The 8,147-nt window shown below is 51.0% G+C and overlaps 1 protein-coding gene and 1 long non-coding RNA gene across 11 annotated transcripts in view; one reads left to right on the top strand and one right to left on the bottom strand.

Moving 5' to 3' along the window:
- Nucleotides 1-3,338, top strand: part of LOC144339788 (uncharacterized) — a 35,320-nt gene extending 31,982 nt beyond the window's left edge. Inside the window, exon 2 of the long non-coding RNA XR_013415163.1 lies at nucleotides 1,828-3,338. This is a non-coding gene — a long non-coding RNA (uncharacterized LOC144339788). The remainder of the gene's footprint in view (nucleotides 1-1,827) is intronic.
- POR (cytochrome p450 oxidoreductase) overlaps nucleotides 1-4,032 on the bottom strand; it is a 72,212-nt gene extending 68,180 nt beyond the window's left edge. For 4 of the 10 annotated variants that reach the window (XR_013414699.1, XM_077995193.1, XM_077995192.1 and 1 more), the window contains exon 1: nucleotides 3,960-4,016. The gene's annotated coding sequence lies outside the window, so the exon portion shown is untranslated. 10 annotated transcript variants of the gene reach the window in all.
- Between the last annotated feature and the right edge of the window lie 4,115 nt (nucleotides 4,033-8,147).

The following is an 8,147-nucleotide window of genomic DNA, read 5'->3' on the forward strand; positions in this document are numbered from 1 at the left end:
AGGAAAGACTTTTAAGATGCAGAGCTCTAAAACAGTACAATTACAAATTTAGGCACGGTAAAAATTTCCCAAATGGTTGTTCATTCACCCAGAGAGGATTTTAGGCAGTAAGAGAATATTCAGTCAAGAGAACACTGTTCCTGAGCTGGGCGTGGTGGTGCACACCTGTAGTCCCAGCTACTTGGGAGGCTGAGGCACGAGAATTGCTTGAACTCAGGAAGCAGAGGTTGCAGTGAGCCAAGATCGCACCACTGCACTCCAGCCTGGGTGACAGAGTGAGACTCTGTCTGAAAGAAAAAAAAACACTGTTTCGAGCTAGTCACATAGCCCTGACCTTTTAAAACGCCTCCCCATCTCTTCACATGGTTCCTAAGACCATTTCAGACAAGTGCTACCACGCGACCTCAGCCTCATGCAACCTACACCCTACACGCCCCCAGAGCTGGTGTGCCTGGGTGGGCTCAGAGAACTCCTAGCAATCCTCCGAGACCCGACTCAAACATCACCTATTCCCTGGAGCCCTGCTGTGGAAACAAACAGCAGGCTCAGCACTAATAAAAGCCTCACCCCATCATCTTGAGAATGAATGCAACACACCGTGCCATTCTTGTCGAATTGTACGCTTGCTTCCCTCCCTGTGAGTTCTCAAGTGCCCGAACCAGAACCTACATATATCCTAAGGCTGAATGTGTGCTTTTTTGTGTGTCATGTTACAGGGATCCAAACAGTGCCAAGAAGAGGAAGAAGGACCCACTGTTGAAAGGGAACATGTTCTCAGCTGTTCCAGAGGCATGTGGAGTGGGGATTGTTTCTCTGACTTTACTAATAAAGAAACTAAGGTTTGGTACAGATCAGCGGCCTGTGCAAGCAGGTAAGTGACCTCTGACTCTTCTCCCACCTGCCTGGCAGGTCCAAATTTCTGCCCAATGCCAGGTGACAAAACTGCACAGCAAAACAAGTTGTTTTTTTTGAGGGGGGAGGGAGTTGAAACAGAGTCTCATTCTGTCACCCAGCCTAGAGTGCAGTGGCGTGATCTTGGCTCACTGCAACCTCCGCCTCCCGAGTTCAAGTGATTCTCCTGCCTCAGCCTCCTGAGTAGTTGGGATTACAGCTGCACACCATCACACCCGGCTAATTTTTGTATTTTTAGTAGAGACGGGGTTTCACCATGTTGGCCAGGCTAGTCTCGAACTCCTGACCTCAAGTGATCTGCCTGCCTCGGCCTCCCAAAGTGCTGGGATTACAGGCGTGAGCCACCGTTCCCAGCCTAGAATTGGCATTTTAAAGTCTTTTAAGACTGTAGCCACCTGGGAGACTGTGTGCTAATGAGCACAAAATCTTTGGCCAGGTGGTGGGTACCTGTAATTCCAGCTACTCCGGAGGTTGAGGTAGAATTCAAGCCAGGAGAATTGCTTGAACCCAGGAGGCAGAGGCTGCAGTGAGCCCACTGCGCTCCAGCCTGGGCGACAGAGTGACTCCATCTCAAAAAAAAAAAAAGAAAATTGTCATTTCTCCATTTCACCTTTTTCTAACTTTAATTTTTAAGTGAGTCTGACATATAATAAAAAATTAAATCCCAACACACTCAGCTGAGGCCACACACAGTGCTAGTGCCAGAGCTTGACCTCTGTTTCTCTGGCTCCTCCCTAAAGCACAAGGACGCTGAGGCTCTTGTAGGGGTGGCCAGTCTCTCTGGAACCATGAAAGGTCCTATAACTTCATGAGCTTCCATCAGAAAAAAAAAAAAAAAGAAAGAAAGAAAGTAGTAAGAAAGCCAGGCACGGTGGCTCACACCTGTAATCTCAGCACTTTAAGAGGTCAAAGCAGGAGGACCACTTGAACCCAGGAATTCGAGACCAGCCTGGGCAACATGGCAAAACCAAATCTCTACAAAAACATTTTAAAAATTAACTGGGTGTGGTGGTGCGTGCCTGTACTCCCAGCTACTTGGGAGGCTGAGGAGGAAGGATTCCTTGAATCCTGGAGGTTGAGGCTGCAGTGAGCTATGATTCCGCCACTGCACTCCAGCCTGCACGACAGAGTGAGACCTGTCTCAGAAAAAAAAAAAAGTTCCTTAAGAGGTAAATTATTTTTAACTTGAAGTGTTCATGGACTTCATGAGTAAACGTTCTGGATTTGCCAAGCAGTTTTGATTTCAATTGGCCTGTCTCCCAACTATGCACAGACTTACCTAACACAGATCCTAATTTTCAAGAGGTTAAGGGTGGATCAGCTCAGAGTCAACCAACAGCAGGTCCTAAAATTCAGGTTTGTCAGGCAGCAAACACCCTCTGTGGCATTTGCAAACTCCTACTACCCAGGACGATCCACACCTGATTTTCATTGGCTGTGGTCAATGCTGCGGTTTTCAGGAATATCCCTGGGTTGTTGCGTTTCAAATCTACCTATTATTTTTTTCAAGTGCTAGACCAGAAGAATTTTGGAAAATTAAGACCACTCCTAAGTTTCCACACCACCACACAACTGGCAGCTAGCATCCCATTGTCTGAAATGCAGATGTTGTACAAATACTTTTTATAATAAGCTATCTGCTCAGCGAAACAGTTTCCAACATTAGATGGTATGAAGGGCACAAGTAGCTCAAAAACCACTCTCTTAAAAGGAAAATAAGAACTCCTAAGACAGTCCTCCTCCCAAAAAAAAGGAAGTGGACCTTTCTGGGTTCCCTGGTTTACTAACTAGGCCTTTGGAACTGTTCTCCTGACCAAGCCAACCCCATAACCACTCAGAAGGGATTTCTGTAGGTAGAACTTGCAAATGGTTAATGAATCAATGCTTTCTCCATAAAACAAGGCCTGAGGAATTACAGCAGTGAACAACGGTGGGGGATACTGGATTCCAGAGGGTTCCGTAAACGTTCTGCTTACAAGAAGGATTAAAGTTCTCGATGCCACTCTCTAGGACCCTGTCTTGATCCTCAGAATCTTAACCCTGTGGGGAGAGCAGGGTGGCTGTCTTACTACCCCACCCACTGATTAGGAAACAGAGGCTCCAGGAGGTATCTTGCTATTGCGCCAAGAATCAAAGCCAAGCCAGGGCCACCCAGTCCAGTCCTGTCTCCCTTTGTGCTGGCATCACTCTCCAGCTTGGCCAAGCTCAGAGGGAAGGCAAGGCTGCAGCTTTAAGGGTTTAAGAGAGGAGACAGCCACTTTCATTGAAACAGCCCCAAACTCCTTATTACTGGTCACCAGTTTACACAAGGGTAACTCGCTTTGAAAAACAATACGCAGAAAGTCGAGGTCAAGCTCACCGAAACCTCCACTCTCCTCCCCCTGGCGCCCAAGAGACCTTGAACTCTTACTCAATTGCTCTCCCGAGCTAAGGGTGTCCCGGCTCCCCCAGGAGAGCAGAGTACCTGTGTTGTGGGGGCCGCCAAGACACCTGCCTGCGAGGGGCACTGCCCTCAGGGATGCAGGCCGGACTGGGGGGCTCTCGTGATCCCTCCACTCAGCCCACCTGATGCTGCAGGGTCAGATTTGGGTCCCATTAGCATGCATCGAGCGCCTCTCACGTTAAGTACCCCAGAATTCGCTGCCTCCCGAGGCCCATCGTACAGATGGGGAAACTGAGGCTCGGAGAGTTAAAGTGGCTTAGCCCGTGGGGGGCGGTGGCGCAGGGACTGGACCCCGAGCCCTGAGATACCGAGCCCCGACCCTCAGCCGAGGGCCTGCCGGGCTCTCTCGGCCCAGGCTGTGGAAAAGTCGACCCTCAGGCCGCCGCGGGAGGTCAGCTCTAGGGAAAGGGCGACGCGGAGGAGGGCCAGGGTGGGAGCCATGCCTTCCGCCCGAGCGTCGGGCGAGACGCGCAGCGCCCCGGCCCGAGGGCCCACCCCGAAGGGGAGAGTCAGGCGGCCGCGGCGAACTGAGGCGCCCGGCAAACCCCGAGTCCCGGGGCCCGACCTCACTCACCCCGCTGTCGCCGCCAAAGCTAGCACTCACCGCGGGCGGCCCGGCTGCTCTCTGGGGCACCTGGGCAGGACGCAGGCCCTCACCACTGAGGCGCTACCACCGCCCGCGCCGGCTGCGGGGGTGAGGGCGTGGCCACTGGGCCGCCGCCCCGCCCACTCGAGCCGCGCGCGCATTCCCGGAGCCCCGGGCTTCCCCCTGCAACTCCGCGCTCTTGGTACGGCCCGGCCACGCCCCCTCGCGGCTCCGCAGGGTCGTCCCGCGGAGAAATGAAAGTGAGTTGTTCCAGGGGTGGCGGAGTCGCCTGGCGACAGCGGCTGCGGCTTCTATAGCTCCGACCCTGCAGTTCACCGGGCCGACTGCCCACCCTCCCGGGGGTCACCGCAGAACCGTGGCTGTGCGCCCTCAGGTCTAGCCTCCTCCTTCGGGCCGCCGCTAGCTCGTGATCGCCACATTGTCTCCTCCACGGCCCTGTTTCCTCACCTGAAATTGGCGAGGCTTCAGGCCCATGTCGTCTCCCTGGGTTCCCTCCCAGCCTGACGGCAGAGGGCACTCGTTTGTTTTTAGAGACAGGGTCTCGCTCTGTCGCCCAGGCTGGAGTGCAGTGGTGCAGTCACAGCTCACTGCAGCCTTCAACTCCTGGGCTCAGGCGATTCTCCCACTTCAGCCTCCCAGGAGCTGGAACTACAGGCGCGCCACCACACCTAGCTAATTTTATTTTATTTTATTTTTGCAGAGATGCGGTCTCGCTATGATACCCAGGCTGGTCTCAAACTGGTCTCAAGCGATCCTCCCTCCTCGGCCTCTCAAAGTGCTGCGATTACAGGCGAGAGGCCCCCACAGGCTGCCTAGGGCTCGCATTCGAAGGCTGGCCTGTTGGGCGTGGGAAGTGACCAAGCAGGAGGCAAGCCCTGGATGGAGGAGGAGTTGGGGGATACAGAGAGCTTCTGGGGTTTGAAAAGTCTGGCAGCCTTGGTCGGGGTATGAAGCCCACCTCTGCCTCCTGCTATGGTTTCTACGTTACAGGGTAATGAAGATTGAATGGTATAACCTTTGTTCCTAAAGGATTTAGAGCAGGGCGTTAGTAAGTGTTCTCATCGCCATTGTTATTATTACTACTACTACTACTATTATTACTAGGTGTGCTGTGAATTCCTTTTGCGACACTGTGCAACTCACTTCTCTCAGAGTCCCTTCTCCATCTTTTAAAAATAGGCGAGGCGCGGTGGCTCACACCTGTAATCCCAGCACTTTGGTAGGCCGAGGTGGGCGGATCACCTGAGGTCAGGAGTTCGAGACCAGCCTGACCAACATGGCAAAACACTGTCTCTACTAAAAATACAAAAATTAGCCGGACATGGTGGTGGGTGCCTGTAATCCCAGCTACTCAGGAGGCTGAGGCAGGATACTCGCTTGAACCCGGGAGGCAGAGGTTGCAGTGAGCCCAGTTCGCATCACGGCACTCCAGCCTAGGCAACAGAGTGTAATATATATAAAAGAATATATAAATATAATATACAAATATTACATAATATATAATATAAATGCTATATTTGTTATATTTATATATTATATAAATAATATATATTATATAGCATATATATTATTTATTTTTTGAGATGGGCTCTCCCTTTGTCACTGAGGCTGGAATGCAGCCTCGACCTCCTGGGCTCAGATGATCCTCCTGCCTCAGCCTCCCTAGTAGCTGGAATTACAGGCATGCGCCACCACACCTGGCAAATTTTTGTATTTTTATTTTTCATTTTAAAGAAAGTTGATTGAAATTTTTTTGTAGAGGTGGTGTTTTGCCATGTTTCCTAGGCTGGTCTCAAACTCCTAGCCTCAAGCAGTCCTCCCACCTTGGCCTCCCAAAGTGCTGAGATTACAGGTGTGAGCACTGTATCCAGCCTAATTTTTTAATTTTTTGTAGAGACAGGGTCTCGCTATGTTGCCCAGGCTGGTCTTGAACTCCTGGCCTCAAGGGATCCCTTGCCTCAGCCTCCCAAAGTGTAGGAATTACAGGTGTGAGCCACCATTCCCATCCACTCTTCATCTTTACAATATTGTGAAAATAGCAAAATCCTACATAAAGAGATTATTACCGTGGCCCAGGTGCCAGGTTTCCTATGTCCAGGAACTGCCCCTCCAACAGATTGGATGAATGCAGTAGTCCTCAGGGTGGGGCACAATACCTGTCCAAGTAAGGGACTGAATAGGTAACTCCACACTCACCCCACGAGAGAGCTGGGGAGAAATTCATCACCCAGATATCTGATACTCTGTGCCATCTTTTCAACACCCTGTTGGACACCTCCTCTGGATGTCCCAGTGAGGCTTCAAATTTGGACTCTGACTCCATGCCCCCTGCGTTTTTGTGAAACCAGAACTCCAAAAACACTGAAACTCTGTCTGCTAATAATATTACTAAGGAAACATCAGGAAACAGGCATTTTCCCTCTTTCGCCTTTTCCCATTGAACCCATAACCAGGTCCTATGGATTCTATCTCCAGAACCTCCTCTTGTCATCTTTTCTGCTGTCCCTGTTCCAGTTGGGGCCACGTGGGTTCACCGTTCATCGTTCACCTGGATGATCTCAGCAACTTCCTGACTTTTTTGCGGGGGAAGGAGTCTCACTGTGTCACCCAGGCTGCAGTTCAGTGGCACCATCTCAGCTCACTGCAACCTCCGCCTCCTGAGTTCAAGCGATTCTCCTGCCTCAGCCGCCTGAGTAGCTGGGATTACAGACTCGTGCCACCACACCTGGCTAATTTTTGTATTTCTAATAGAGACGGGGTTTCACCATGTTGGCCAGGCTGGTCTTGAACTCCTGACCTCAGGTGATCCATCTGCCTTGGCCTCCCAAAGTGCTGGGATTACAGGTGTGAGCCACTGCACCTAGCCAGGTTCCTGACTATTTATGACACTTCTGGTTTCTGCTATACCCACTGGCAAGGAAGCTTCTTTTTTTTTTTTTTTTTTTTTTTTGTGACAGGGTCTCTCACTCTGTCACCCAGGCTGGAGTGTAGTGGTGAGATCTAGGCTCACTGCAGCGTCCACCTCCGGGCTTCAAGCAATTCTCCTGCCTCAGCCTCCTGAGTAGCTGGGATCACAGGTGCGCACCACCACAACTGGCTAATTTTTGTATTTTTAGTAGAGACGGGGTTGTGCTATGTTGGCCAGGCTGGTCTCGAACTCCTGACCTCAGGTGTTCCGCCCACCTCAGACTCCCACAGTGCTGGGATTACAGGCGAGAGCCACCACACAGAGCTGAAAGCTTCTCTTCTTCAGTTACTGTCCTCCTCATTGCCCAACCTTCCTGTCTTTCCCTTCCCACTCCCATCCCAAAAAAGCACTCTCACTGGCCAGCTGGGGGGAAAAAAGTAGGTTGCATCCACATCTCACGTATTACACTAATATAAATTCCAGATAGATAAAATATTTAAATGATTTTTTAAGGGAGAAGGAAAAAGCCCCCAAAAGTCCATAGGAGAATTGGTGTTAACAATCCCCAAGAGGCATTTCTAAATTATGAAATTATGACATAAACTCCAGAAGCCATAAATGAAAAGATTGAGAAATAATCTGGGCCAGGTACAGTGGCTCACGCCTGTCATCCCAGCATTTTACGAGGCCAAGATGGGAGGATCACTAGAGCCCAGGAGTTCGAGACCAGCCTGGCCAACATGACGAAACCCTGTCTCTACTAAAAATACAAAAATTAGCCGACAGGGCGCGGTGGCTCAAGCCTGTAATCCCAGCACTTTGGGAGGCTGAGACGGGCAGATCATGAGGTCAGGAGATCGAGACCATCCTAGCTAACCTGGTGAAACCCAGTCTCTACTAAAAAATACAAAAAACTAGCCGGGTGAGGTGGCGGGCGCCTGTAGTCCCAGCTACTCGGGAGGCTGAGGCAGGAGAATGGCGTGAACCCGGGAGGCGGAGCTTGCAGTGAGCCAAGACAGTGCCACTGCACTCCAGCCTGGGCGACAGAGTGAGACTCTGTCTCAAAAAAAAAAAAAAAAAAAAAATTAGCCAGGCTGGGCATGGTGACTTATGCCTGTAATCCCAGCACTTTGGGAGGCAGAGGTGGGCAGATCATCTGAGGTCAGGAGTTCGAGACCAGCTTGGCCAACATGGCAAAACCCTGTCTCTACTAAACAAATACAAAAATTAGCCAGGCATGGTGGCGGGCGCCTGTAATCCCAGCTACTTAGGAGGCT

The sequence above is a fragment of the Macaca mulatta genome, chromosome 3 (genome assembly GCF_049350105.2).
Source record: "Macaca mulatta isolate MMU2019108-1 chromosome 3, T2T-MMU8v2.0, whole genome shotgun sequence".
Taxonomy (NCBI): domain Eukaryota; kingdom Metazoa; phylum Chordata; class Mammalia; order Primates; family Cercopithecidae; genus Macaca; species Macaca mulatta.